The sequence below is a fragment of the Rhinolophus hipposideros genome, assembly GCF_964194185.1.
Source record: "Rhinolophus hipposideros genome assembly, chromosome: 1".
Lineage (NCBI taxonomy): Eukaryota > Metazoa > Chordata > Mammalia > Chiroptera > Rhinolophidae > Rhinolophus > Rhinolophus hipposideros.
In genome coordinates this window covers 25,488,100-25,503,597 of record NC_138047.1, presented here as the reverse complement: position 1 = coordinate 25,503,597, position 15,498 = coordinate 25,488,100, and the positions used below count along the sequence as shown (strand labels likewise).

General features: G+C 33.7%; 1 protein-coding gene across 17 annotated transcripts in view; it reads right to left on the bottom strand.

Moving 5' to 3' along the window:
• The window catches only part of ZEB1 (zinc finger E-box binding homeobox 1), a 199,340-nt gene that overhangs the window by 146,820 nt on the left and 37,022 nt on the right, over positions 1-15,498 (bottom strand). Inside the window, exon 2 of one of the 17 annotated variants that reach the window (XM_081057851.1) lies at positions 2,219-2,373. The exons of 15 other annotated variants lie outside the window; for them this stretch is intronic. The gene's annotated coding sequence lies outside the window, so the exon portion shown is untranslated. The remainder of the gene's footprint in view (positions 1-2,218; positions 2,374-15,498) is intronic. One more of the 17 variants, XM_081057852.1, reaches the window with a different exon arrangement.

The following is a 15,498-nucleotide window of genomic DNA, read 5'->3' as shown; positions in this document are numbered from 1 at the left end:
GGAGGGTTGTAGAAGAGGGTAAGGGGGGTCAAATATATGGTAATGGAAGGAGAACTGACTCTGGGTGGTGAACACACAATGCAATAGATAGATGATGCATTACAGAAATGTATACTTGAAATCTATATAATTTTACTAACCAATGTCATTCCAATAAATTTAATAAAAAATAAATTAGAAAAAAAAGTTAACTTCATTATTTTTCAAACATCACTAGTGTCTTTCCTTTAGATGAGATTCTCTGTGTCCTACAAAAAAGTGTAAACATTTAGGCATCCAAATGCTCAACCATTTTATTTTCAAATTTTTAATAAATATATATATTGTAGAATAAATTTATTAAAAAACTAAGTTTAAAATTATTTTCTTTATAAAGGGATAAAAGTCAAGGAAATCACACTACCATTAAAAAATGTCTGCATGTAACAATTCAATGATATAAAATGAGTGATAAGTAAGTCCCTGTACTGGATTGATAGTAGAATGGAAAAGAGTTGCTAAGGAGAGGACAAGTTATTTTATGGTTAACATCCTTTAATTAACTTAAATTCAGTTGAAGAAATTGGGGTTATTATTCAATACATTTAATCCTGAAATGTTATAAAGGACCCTGTAAGAATTCTCTCCTGTAAGTGAAATTTTCAAATAAGAATGCTACTTTCATGGGCTTCGTTGTAAATTCTTAAGAAATCTGAGAAAACAGTACTATAACATAAAAAAATTATTTCTCCATGGTTAGAAGTTAGTCTTTCTGTATACTTTGCTTAGAAGATAGTCATTTAATATAAACTTTTTCAAAAAACAAGTTATCAATTCACTTCAAGAAATAAATGTGTGGGTTCTATGCTTTATTTACACACCAATGATATTGCTTCCACTCTCATGGCAACTAATACCTTTCTATATAGGATTGGTTCCAGTTGCAATTTTACATTTGTCTATGTAATTTTATCTGCACTGCAATTAACATCTGTAAGTTCAAGAGCAATCAGGAAATACCTGTTTTTAATTGTACCGTTTTATCCTCAGCACCTAGCTGAATGGCTGGCAAGTAACAGACAATATTTATAAAAATCAAATTACTGGATAGATTGAAGGACAATTGTTGCCATCTACAGTACTGAGTTAATTGTCAACGTTTGAATGCTTACAGGATAACAGATGCTATGCTAGGTACTTGTCAGGTGCTATTCCTGATATGTTCATTATTAAGCTCTAGGAAACAGTTAATAACACGGTCAAATTCAATTAACATCACTCAGACATCTCTAACTGAGCAAGAAAAAAATTACTCAAAACTATCTCAATCTCAAAAATCGTAAGTTTGACAAGAGTCACAATCTATTATTAATATTTGACCTTCACTGCACAATATCCAGTTATCACAAAGCTACTATGTCCTTGGAGACACTAGAATAAGCTCTGATAAACAGTGATTTTAGAATTCAACCTTTATAAGCTACTACTTCCATTCCTCCCCATAGTGAACGTAACTAATCACAGATTTGACACAACATCAATGTCCAAATAAAGGGATAAGTAGGAACCAAATACAATGAGGATAAAAATATTAAATTTTAAGGTCACCTGAAGCACATAAAAATGTAGCCAAATTTGAATTATTTTCTCAGTGCAAACATGTGTAAGGCAGGGGAAAGCTGTCTGATTTCACCACCAAAATTTGATACTGTGGTATCATATGTATAGCTATTATAAACAGCTATTGCATTTTATTTTGGATATATAAATATATAATCTTGAGAATTTAGTATTTTCCACAGAGGTATAGTAGCAATGATACATTTTTAAAGGGCTAATGTTAAACTAAGTGGTATTATTATATGTTATACTTTCTTTGCCCCCTCTATCATTTTACAATGGAAATGAAAAAATGAAACAGAAATCAACAGACTATTACAAAATTTATGACATCTACTTTAAATAAGAAGCATCTATGAAAATAACAGATGAATTCAGTTTGGTATAATTTTTCTAAAAAGCTAAACTTAAGCAACACTTAAGCTATTTTAAAAAGAAATAACTACAGTACAAAAAACTGAATTTCTTAAACTGGACATGAACTATATAATTGATTTTCACATTTTAAATGTTTTTATCAACATTAAGCATATAAAATCTCTTATCTATAAAGTTAGTGCGCTTGACACATACACACACACACATACACACACATCATAATTTAAGTGAAAACTCTTACCATTGGTTTTCTTTTGATAGTCACTCCATAAGTTTTTCTTGACAGGGCCTTCCTATGTCAAGCAGACAGTAGCCAAATCACAAAATGACATTTGGATGCTCATGTCTTCAGATGGGAGTTTTCGGCCAATTGCCAGTTGAGAATTTAAACTGAAACTACATTACCCAAACTTTATTAAGTTGTTTCCACACCTACCAATTGATAATGAGCAATGACTCTGAACTGAAGATAAAGTGAATGACTTTCATTTGCCTCCTTTCAAGCAGTCATAAAATTATGTTTAAGAAGAAATGCTAGGACCAACACCGCCCTCATCCCCTCCAAAAATCCTTTAAAATTCTAGTATCTTCAGAGAATGGTTTTAAGTAAACTTCAATTGAAGCTTCCAAAAGAAGTTCACTCAATTATTCTGTAACTCAAATTAACACATGATAAAGATGGCATTTATTCAATAATATATCTATAAATTATAGTCAGAAATATTTGGAAACACTTTGAAAGTATCATCTATATTCATAACATATTTATTAAACCATCAACTACTTGTAGCGCATACCATAAGAAGTTCAAGGTTGCACTGAAGAGACATGACCTGCCTGAAAACATTATTCTTTGTATTGAGAAGATAAAATTTATAGTTATCAACTTCTAATTATAGTGTAAAAACAACTCAGCCCCTTTTCTGCACCAATTTAGGCTCTTTTTCTCTTAATTACCATTTATAGCTAATCTTTGTAGAACCTATCAATTATATATGATTTTTGACCATTAGGTGTTATATAACTGTTGAGTTTTACAGTCTGTTTTGATGCTTCTCAAAAATTATGCATATTAAATTGCCCCCAAACGTTAAGATATACCTTAGAGCCCCAATATCCTTTCTGCCCGGCTATAAGCTGGTCCATTTCAATAATTATTTATCCTTGACAATTTAAGCCTTTGACAAATATACAATGGAAGAAAGCTAAAATGAAAACAGGAAAGGAAAGGAAAACATGTCCTTATCTTCCTAAAGTATCGTGTTTACCACTGATTAAAAACTGTTTCTGAATGTCAACTATAACAGATCCAAAATTAAGGGCACATAACTAGGTAGTTATCCAAGACTCAGATTAAAATGCTAAACATACATGTTTAGCATTTAGCATAAATTCTCAGATATTCTGTGTGCCTGCTCGCTCTCTCACACACACACAGTTCTTGTGTACATGCGCATGCACAGCTAGCCAACTTATACCCTGAAAGACATTGATAACCTAATACCACAGTTTTATATAAGTGAGAACATACAGTGAATATCAACTTATAGTTAAAAAGAGAAACTAATTTCAGAACAAAGCCTACAGCTTAACAAAATGTCTCTGAGTTAATCACACTGGCCCCAAACAGTTTGATATCCTAGAAACAGGCTTATTCTATTCTATCCAATAATTTTAATCCAAAATCCTCAATAGCAATAACATTTGCAAACTATTCAGAGACTAATAGAGTTGTTTCCTGGGTACTATGAGAAACAAAGGAAAAGTTTAATTCCTTTCTCAAGGAGTTTATAGTCCAAAACTTGACATGGGGCTGAGGAGAGGAGAAAACAGCTCATAAAGACATATGAATGGTTAGAATTCCAAGAAAGAAACAAGTAGATTGGGGCAGCTTAAATTGTTGGAATAGGTTTGTTACATGTGGAGCTGATCTGAGAAGACTATATCAAGAAGCATTTTTGAAGCAGAAATATACACATATACATATTCCTGATTTACTCTTAGTTAGCCTGATGAAACCCATAAAGCAAAAATTAATTAAATATACGTTTAGCTGGTTAACTCAGTTGGTTACAGCATGGTACTAATAACACCAAGGTTGACGGTTCGATCCCTGCATGGGCCACTGAGCTGCGCCCTCCTTAAAAAAAATAATAATAAAATAATAATAATAATAATTAAATATAGAATATGGCTATGGAAGTATTTATGTCCTCACTCTGGAAGAAGATCAAAAGATCAAAGATAAATTCCTTAGCCAAATGAAATTATAGAGCATGTAAATATATATACACAAATATTAAAAATCAGGCTTTCAGTGTAAGAAATTATTCTAAATTTGTTCATGTCACACATCCTAGTGATTCCAATCATCACGGTGATAATTTAACTTTTAATCCAAGAGACATAATCTTAAACCAGTAACAGGACTTTGTTTATATTACAAATAAATATTTTTTCTTTAAAAAAAAGACAATCTTGAAAAGCCCTAGCAGATTAACAAAATCATGAATCAATAAGCACAGAATGATTCTCTTGGTGTGAACAACGTTACCAATAATGCAGCTACGCAACAAAACCAGTTGCACCTTCCAGCAATGGGGTGCAGGAAGTAACTTGCACTGTGTGTGTGTATAATCTTAAATATGTTCTACTAATCCACTTGTAAGAGTTTTATAATTTAACATTACTCTTCACTTTATAAGTGAAGAAACAGGTCCAATAATAGGACATTATTTGTCCAAAGTGACACAGCAAGTCAGCAGTAAAATCAAGACCCAGTAAGAACAAATGCTTCTTTTACTATAATCAAGGAAATAAAAGTTACACCCCAGAAAGAGATATAATATTATTAGAAAGATTTCAATGTTTTAACCTCCATGTCAAATCTCAAACATTCAGATCATCAGCCTCAGAAAATGCAATAAACCAATTAATAATATAAGAGAAAGAAAAGTATATGATTAATTTAAACCCGATACCTCCACTTCCACCTTTATCAGCTTCAAGGCAAACCTTTAGTCTACGCCCCACTCTTATAGACTAAGAACATTAGTTTGAGGATTATATAAAATTTTATCACAACTTTCTATAAAAAAGATTTCCAAGGCGACCGGTTAGCTCAGCTGGTTAGAGAGCGATGCTCGTAACATCAAGGTTGCCAGTTTGATCCCCACATGGGCCAGTGTGAGCTGCACCCTCCACAACTAGATTGAAACAACTACTTGACTTGGAGCTGATGGATCCTGGGAAAATACACTTAAAATAAATAAAAGACTTTTTTAAAAAAGAACGTTTCCTAGAATGCTCCATGGCATCACATCTATTTTTCTTTCACTTCCTAGAATCCTATTTTATCCAGTTTATCCAGTCTAGCAATGCAAGCATGCCACATGGATAGCATTAGAAATAAAAAGTCTTGACTAATTCAAGTGATAAAACTCATCCCAACTATATACAGAGAGTGCCAAAACATGTATACACATTTTAAGAAAGGAAAAAAAAAACTATTAAAATTGTAATACTCATTATGTACTGATAACAAAAGATGAATACAAAAGTATACATTTTTTTGGCACCCTCTATATAAATGGTCAGCAAGAGATAAGTCAGAAACATTGTAAATAGGAAATATAAAAAGAAATAGCTGAAATACTGCTTAGATTTAGGTGTAAGAATAAAAGTTGGCCACTAACTCAACTTAGATTTCACTGTCTATTTAGTCATGACTCATAAGATGTTTCTAGTAAAATATACTTTTTAGTTCTAGTGGTCTCAAAAGTTAGAGTACTCATTAGCAACACCTAAAGTCAGTCACCAAAACTCTTTTGAACCGGCAATGATGTTAAACAAATTAGTTCTACCCTACCACCACCACAACCATCACACCCTGCACCTTACTGTCTAATCTATGAGCCAAAGGGCATATACTATTCATACCATTCTTATTAAAAATAAGATAAACATTTTATCATATAAAGTCAAGATTCATCTTAAGCTATTAAAGGAAAATGATAAGAGCTCAAAGAGTTTTACTTATATTCCATTTGGTCACAAAATAATGTCTCAATATAGTGTGTATGTAACGTTTTCCTCAGGATGCTAAGTATGTGGGTATGTGTGTGTATGCCTGCCTTTTCACCTAGAATTGTGACTGGCCTCCTAAAAGCAATACAGGATATTTATACTTAGGTCTAGTTGTTGAAGCAGTCTATACAGAATTAGCATATTGATATGCCAATACATATAAAAACCAGCTTCTCTGTATCATTCCCAGCAATCCTTTACAAAGTGTTTGTTGTTGTTGTTTTAATAAACCAAAGAAATATCCCTCACTCCATGGATTTTTACCATGTTTATAAGAAAGTTATTTTGGGAACAGTTATTATATTTAATTTCTCTGCCTCAGTTTCTCCGTCTGAAAAAGGAAGATAATCACATCTTACCACATAGGCTTGCTGTGAACATTAGGTAGGTTAATAGCTGTAAACTGTCTAGAAGAGTACACCAGGCACATATAACCCTCAAAAGCAGAATATCACAATTGTTATTATCACTACCATTATTACCACCACCACCACCACCTTTGTAAGCACTCAACTGAGGCTTAATAAAAATGCAGAGTCCTAGGCCACACGCCCAGAGATTCTAATTCAATATCACACCAAAGTTTTAAATACTGTATTAAAGGAAATAGATATGCTTGCATCAATTCAACCTTATAAATAAAATAACAAGAAGCAAAATACTTTAAAACAGAAAAGGCTCCTGTTTTAAAAGTCCAATGATAGATTTACTTCCTTCTCCAAAACACATACAACCCATCCCCAATGGGTTATTTCCCAATGACTCTATTATGTACTCAAGAGTAGAGAGGAACTCAGAAATAAGGAAGGAGTCCTGGGTTCAACAAACAGCTAAACAAGCTTATATACTTAATTTCTTCTTTGGGTAGAGAACAGCAAGTAATTCTTTTAAAAAATAATCATGTGACTAAACTTAGCATGAGACTCAAATGTTCAAATATTTGCCCACTCATTTCATGTGGTATACTTGCTAAGGAGAAATACAAGGTAAGAATCTCTTTGGGAAAATAACCTCTCATCATCTTCCAAGTATCACAGTAGTCTTGTTCCAGCTCAATGAGAAAGTACGAGCTAGGCGCTCAGAGAAGGGATTTTAGTAGGTACAGAGAAACTGCATTTCAGGTCAAAGGAAACAGTGGAAGCAGAGAGCAGGAACTTGGAGTACTACAGACATTTCAGGATAGTACACGGACCGCAGAGTACATAGTCTGCATCCTGGAAAGGATGGTCGTATGACTCCCTCTCCTCAAAACCTTAATTAGTACTTCAGAAAGCCTGTTTTGCCAATGGAATGCACGATGGGGTATGTTATGATAGTCTTACCCTGGCTTTGAAAAAGGACAGGGATGAGAATCTAAAGGATTATTTTAAATAATCAATTGGCTGTGAGGAACAAACCAGATATCGGATGATTACCTGTTTTTTCTAGGAACTTTCTACTCCAACCTCTTATTTCAGGATGAAGGAAATTGCAGATAGTAGAAGCTGTCAAAAGTGGGCTTGGGGTGGCCTTAGTTTAGAGCAGAGGACAGGGATTCACCTTAGGTAGCAAAGGCAGAGAAAGCAGTTTGAGCAAAGACTTGGCAGTAGGAAAATACAAACACACTCAATCAGCTCTCGTCTGCTGGAGCCAAACAGCTCACAACTGCTTTTTCTTTATGATATATCAAAAGGTCTTAAAGGTGCTACTGAGGAAGAAAGAAGCGTTGAACACATATGCCTATACAAGCGATAACTTAGAGTTTACTGATTATGTTCCCTATATGTAGTATGGCACACAAATGTATGTTAAATGTAAAATATTCACAAATTCAACTTGTCCAATATAAAAAGGATCAATAGTAAAGCTTTGCTATATTCAGCACAAATAAACATTATCAAGTACCTGTGAAGCACTCTCAACAACAAAACTCATTTATTTTCTTTGGAAGTGAGAATCCTTGCTTTGTTAGAGAGGATTTACCTTTAAAATATCATGTTGTTATTCCCAAACATAAGAAAATTTTAAATTGTATCTTTGATTCTTGCTCAAACCCTGCTTCCACACACCGTCCCACTCCCTGGCCTTTTTTGAAAGTTTTAAATAGGCAATTTTTGTAGAATTCCATTATATTATGTGTGTGGATCTTCTCAAGTAGTTTATATTACTGCGAGACACCTACTTAAAGGCAGTGGCCATGCTTTTTTGCTTTTTCACTCTAGTATCATCAAAACCCAGTGGCACTAGGTGTGTATTTAGTATACTTATTAAATGGACAATATACTATAGTCTGATCTGCAAATGGATTACATAAAAGCTAAGAACAATTATAAAACTCCGTAACAATAAATATGCAATTTACTAGAACACCTATGCAGTATTGTTTTGGTGAAGCTCACTGCAATAAAGGTGCTTCACTGCTGTGGCACTAGTAAATGAAAAATGGCCTTGAGAACTCTAAGGTTTGTTTTTTTTTGTTTTTTTTTTTAAGATTTTATTGGGGAAGGGGAACAGGACTTTATTGGGGAACAGTGTGTACTTCCAGGATATTTTCCAAGTCAAGTTGTTGTCCTTTCAGTCCAGTTGCCCTTGCTAGTCGCAGGGTGCCCAGCCCACCATCCCTTGCGGGAGTCGAGGAATTGAACCGGCAATCAAGAGGATGTGCTCCAACAAATGGAGCCATCCAGGAGCTCAGCGGCAGCTCAGCTCAAGGTGCCGTGTTCAGTCTTAGTTGCAGGGGGTGCAGCCCACCATCCCTGAAGGACTCGAGGAATTGAATTGGCAACCTTGTGGTTGAGAGCCCACTGGCCCATGTGGGAATCGAACTGGCAGCCTTTGGAGTTAGGAGCATGGAGCTCTAAATGCCTGAGCCACTGGGCCGGCCCCTAAGGTTTTTAAATTAGACACATGGTATATAGGGTATCATTTACCGTTGCAATAAGAAAATAGCACTTACTAGCTTATAAACTCTGGAGATTTTTATAAAATATTTCAACATGATTAGTTTTATTGGCTAAAAAAGGATGCTTTTCACATTTTATTTAAAAAGTTTTTTTAAATCTGAATTTGTTTTTAAGATTTTCCATCTTTGAAAGTATTCCACCATGTTTTATTCATGATCAATTTAATCAACAATATCTTGTTATATACCATCTGTTTCTGAATAAACAGATCTTAACAGCTACCATATTTTAGGGATTTTCACTCATTAATCTTTACAGAATCATACTAAAATAGTCAAATGTCATTTCCAAATTAAATGGGTCACTTATCTTAAAATGTAAGGAAAGTGAACTAGCATTTATTAAAATACCACCTACACTAGATTTAAGATCCATCATTTTTAATCCTCACTCATAACCCTGAGAGAGGTATAACATACCCATTTTATCTCTGTGAACTTGCCTAAGATCCCACAGCTATTAAATGATCTAGTTATAATCCCCATCAGTTTGTAGCTCCAAAATCTAAGGTTATCTTTTTAATTATTACTATCTGGAACACTGCCAAGGACCATGCCCCCCCACCCCCTTTTTAAGGCTAAGATAGGTATCAAGGGGCAGGCTCCTGGGGCAGAGGTTAGGCACTAAGTGAAACAAAAATAAACATCATAAAGTCCCAGTACTTGCCTCACTTAAGTGCTCTTCAAGCCTGTTAAGAACCTTCTTTCTCTTACTTTATTCACAGACACCTCTCTCTATGCTAGTAGGTATAATAGTTAATATCGCGCTTTGAAAAAGCAACGATAGCTATTGAGAACTGTAAGGACAAATGGCTCTACTGACCTACCTTAGTAGCCCCTGAAGACACTGGATTAACAAATATTCACCAACAATCCAAGGTCATTAAAGTATATAAGGCTTTCTAAGATACTTTACAATAAGAATGGTTGAGATGAAATATTTTAGCAATCAAAGAAGGTAAACATTTATTATCTGGAAAATGTATTAATTGAATGTCCAATGATATTAAATGAATAAATTATTAATTTATCTAGAAACTTTCAAGAAGTATACCTGTTAGCATTTTATACTTTCAAAATGAGATACAGTTCTGTGAAATCAATAATAAATTTAGCAAAACAAATATTGAAAATTCAGAAAGGTATATAAAGTTCTTAATTTTAAGAAAAGGAAAACTGTACTAAGTAACTAGGAAACTTCCAGTAAACTCTACCCCACTCAAAGTTAAAAAATGTTTCAAGATGGAATTTTACAGCCCACAGTACTTCAAAAGTGAAGATGAAATTTTTGCTGCTACAATTTACTCCTCTCTTCTTTCCCTCTCCTTTCTTTTATACCATGACATTAAGACTTCTCATTTTACTTGAAGAAAAACACTATACCATCTAGTATGACGAGATGGAATAAGGCAACATTTAAAAATTTTGTAGGGGCTTTAGAAATTTTGAGGCTCTCAGTACCAAATTGCATACAGGTTGAATCTTTAAAAAATGTTACAGTTTCTGAGCCAGAACACAGTTTCTCTAGCATTTTAAACAAGTTTTCACACAATAATTAGCACTGCAGTAGGTAATTTAACATGTGTGACCCTCTGCAGAGCAACAATTCTAAAACAGAGCAGCCACCAGTATATTTATTTGCTCTGTTACCTTGATTCAGGGGCAAAAAGACATAAGATGAGTTCTATAAAAAGAACTAACATAGTACTGTGCAAAAATAAGTAAACAGAAAGGGAACCAAATAAGAAAAGTCGGAGTATGGTCAGAGAACTAAGCTGGCAACTGAGAAGCATAAAGCATTTTGGCCTAGATTTGTTTGTAATGACTGTGTGACCCAGATACTAAAATATTGGGCTAATGCTTAGAAATCTGAAAACTGAAAGAAATGAAATATGCCAATTGGTTATAATATTTTAGTCAAAATGATAGGTACTTAAAATATATAATTAGCATTTTCTATGCAAAGATTTTTAAAATTCTAAAAATAAGTATTTATTTTTGCTCTAAATAATCTCATAAATTGGCCTTCAGTTTTATAATCAGATAATAAGGATGACACTACTACAGAGATAATGGTACACAAATCCTTTGGAGAAGAGGAAAAGAATATACATTTTTTTAAAATAAAGCTAATTTAAAGAACTGTATTTTCCTAAACAAACTTTGTTCCATTCATGGCCCACATCGTTTATTCTACAGGGAGGTGTCTATTAAGTGATGAGAATTTTTTTGGGAAAAAAATCTTCAATTCAGAAGCTATACAAGTTTTGCTAGAGAGTAGATTAACCAGATTTACCTTGTACTTCCTGGGGTTGATAGGGAAAGATGGTGTTTCACGCAAGCAAAAATTTCAGATAATACAAACTCCTTCATGCACCTATTAGTGGACCGTGTTGAGTGCCTGTCCAAAGCTTCTTGATCATTAATATAAAAGTCAAAGTACGATTTTAATACAGAAATGCTTTCATGGGTCCAGTATATACTCAGAGTGCTATATTCTTAGTCTGATTTCTCTCTGATATCAACTGTCTCTTGTTTCTGCTATACTTGACTCCTGTTTAAGAGAGAACCACTAGACTCTCATCTATGGTTCACTGGCTCCCTATACCCAAACAATCACATTTCCCTGAGTTCTAGTTACACATATTCGGATAGTGGAAGTAGCTAGAAGTATACTCTGATGTACATAAAAATTATTCTAGGGACAGTGAATTTCTTTTTGAACTCAGTTTAAACTAAAAGTACAACTAGATAATTAGTTTTATACTTCTTATTAAAAAGTAATTCATTTTCTCCTCCTTTTCCCTTCTCTCCTTTTGACGTTTACCCTGCCTAGAAATAATTTTGATCTTTTACCTTTATATAGTGATTAAAGACCTCAACAAAGCAGAGGCTGTAAAACTGAGGCCTGTGGGCCAAATTCATCCACAGGCATAGTTTGCCATATAGTAATAGACTTTATTACTATAGTGTTTTAAAAACACTTAAATTACCAACAAATTCACATGAAAATATATATTTCAGGATCCTTTTGAAAAAATGAAAAATTTAGCAACAATCAGCCTAAATACTCACAGGGCCACAATCAGAACATCAGACTAATAATAGCCATAAGTGCACAAAAAATACTATTGGCTAAGGAAATAAAGCAGTTCGTAAGGCATTCAGGGAAGCATGTTTCTAAAACTCTTTCCTCCTGAATCTTCTAATTTAACTAGGAGCCTATTTCTAGAACCAATGATCCAGCAATAAATTCTTATTATAATAAAGGAAAAAGTCTTTCTTAATAGAATGCTATTTGAAACAAAGCTGTTTAAATTCCTCATCTAAGTTTTGACCAATCAACCAAGAACAGGAAAGTCCTAAATATTCAGTCACATTTCAAACCTGATATTGATTAATAAGTTGTGTGAACAAAATCACATGCACTATATTTATATACATCATGTATGTACAAAATTACTTAGATGAAAAAAATTACTTATATGCTTTACCATATAAATTAAGATGCCAAGTTGTATTTTGAAACTAAGTTCACTCTATACTATTTAATGGAATCAAACACATAATGACAGAAATTAGCTCAATTCATGAATTATTTTTTAAGGAACAATACTTTCTAAATTATATTCTATAATACAGACACTTCCTAACATCAAGCACAAGGTACGATGAGGATTTTGAAGATGAACTTGCAGTAAAATTCTATAGCTGGAACAATATTAGTTTTATATTTCTGTCAAATCCCTAGGCTTTGTCTACCTCCCAAATTTTAAATCTATCCCATCTGTCCAACTTCATTGATGTATCCATCATCTCCAACCTGAACTACAGAAATAGCTTCTAACACCAGGCTTTTACATTCACTGCAGTCAGACTCATGTTTTTCAAATGAAAATTTAATCATGTTACACCTCTGCTTAAAACCTTTCCACAGCTTCCCAATATCCTCTACGATAAATGCCAAAATCCTGAACAAGATCACATAATCAGTTTCCTGCATTCCTCTTCACCTTTATTTCTCTTTCTCAATGCTCAGCCACACCAGAATCCTTTTAGTTCTTCATTTTGCTTTTGCAGATGCTATGTCTGCTACTTGCAATGCTCTCTGACTAATGCTGATTCTTTCCATCTCAGCCTAAAAGTTATTTCCCTTGTCCTTCCCTGATTTGACCATCAACACTGCCCCACCATTCCAGGCCAAGTTAGGTTTGCTTGTAACATACTCTCATATCACCTTATAACGTCTACCTTAATGTTCATCTTAGTTGTAATTATTTGTTTAGTTTGTCTTTTCCAAAATTGGTGGTTTCATGAAGACATAGAACTTATCTGTCTTCTTTACTGTTTTACAATATCATTTAATATAATGCCTGGCATATAATTAATAGCATTTAATAAATATATGTTGAAAAACTGAACTTCATTAAATTGAAGTTAATCCATTACTAAATTACTGTTGAAAGGGTAGCATAGTACAGTACATATATCTGGAAGTCTTGAAGACCTGGTTTATAATCCCAATAAGATCTACCACTTATTGTTTGACCTTAAGCATCAAACACTCAAGATTCTTTACCTTAATTAAGAACACTATCCACATATATATTTATAGATAAATGTTTTGAGATTTTTTGGGTAGATACCCAGGAGAGGGATTGCTGGGTCATATGGTAATTCTATTCTAAAATTTTGAGGAACCTCCACACTGTCTTCCATAGCGGCTGCACCAGTCTGCATTCCCACCAACAGTGGATGAGGGTTCCTTTTTCTCCACAGCCTCTCCAATACTTGTTACTATTTGTCTTGTTGATGACAGCCATTCTGACTGGGGTGAGGTGATACCTCATTGTGGTTTTTATTTTCATTTCTCTGATGATTAGTGATGTTGAGCATTTTTTCATATGTCTATTGGCCATTTGTATGTCCTCTTTGGAAAAATGTCTATTCAGGTTATGTTCATTGCAGCTTTATTTACAGTGGCCAAGACATGGAAACAACCAAAGTGGCCTTCGATAGATGATTGGATAAAGAAGTTGTGGTATATATACACAATGGAATACTATTCGGCGGTAAGAAAAGATGATATAGGCACATTTGTGACAACATAGATGGATCTTGAGAGTATAATGCTAAATGAAATAAGTCAGACAGAAAAAGTAGAGAACCATATGATTTCACTGATATGTGGTATATAAACCAAAAACAACAAAAGAACAAGACAAACAAATGAGAAACAAAATCTCATAGACACAGACAATAGTTTAGTGGTTACCAGAAGGTGGTGGGGGAAGGGGTGATAGATGAGGGTAAGGGGAATCAAATATATGGTGATGGGAGGAGAACTGACTATGGGTGGTGAACACACAATGGGATTTATAGATGATGTAATACAGAATTGTACACCTGAAATCTATGTAACTTTACTAACAATTGTCACGCTAATAAACTTTTTAAATTAAAAAACACACAACACTATCCAATTCCTTCTCTTTCTTATGTACCTGTGTGTGTATGGGGGTGGGAATTTGCGGGGGACGCAATAGTGTATTTTCTCAAGTCTAAAATGCATATTGTTTTTCACTTTAACATTTTTCATATCAAGAGGAGTCTTACAGTAGATATCCAAAGAACCTTGCCAGACATTACACAGGTTATAATATCTTGTCACTGCCTATCCATGTACGGACTTAAGACGTAACTAAGAATATGCCTTTTATCTGTTACCTCAGTTATCTACATTGATAGAACCATACACAGTTGAATTTTAACTTAACGTTAAATCCCTAATTACCTCTTGAAGTGTCTTTATAAAGATCACTAGAATGCAGCATTGACATAAAAAGTTATTATGAATGCCTGTTGACATGTATTTATATTTAAAAGGTTTAGTAAGAGATAATTCTGAGCAGGTACCAAATACTTGTCTGTTAAATTCTTCTGGATGACTTTCCAGAGTAGTTATTTAACTTCTAGTGATACGTAATATAATTAATAAAAATAAAAAAGCTACAAGTTTAATTAAATAGGAAATGGAAACCAAGTCAAAGTAATTCCTGGATGTGCCTCTGAATTATGCTATCAATCCCCAAAGTGCCAGAGGTCAAGGGCAGCATGTGGCTATGGCTAAAAGTAATTCAGAGTAATCCTTATATAGAATGCTCCTCCCTTCCCCAAGAATAGTATTTGATTGTTCCAAAAAGAGAGGAAAGTTATTACATCAAAGGGTGTGTCTTACAATTGGTGATCTCTTAGAATCAAGAAAATATGCATCAACATGCTCTGAAATGAAGTGCTATGCAAATAGGTAATTTTAAAGGTTCTCACTGTGTGCTATGTACCCCCCAAAAACACAGATACAAAAAACAGTGCTTTACATAAAATTTAAAAGCTATTCCCCAAAATAACTTATAAAGTCAATACTCAGAAATAGGAAGATGGAATGGGATTCCAATCTCATTCATTTTTCCTAGAGAAAATGAAACGTTCCCCCT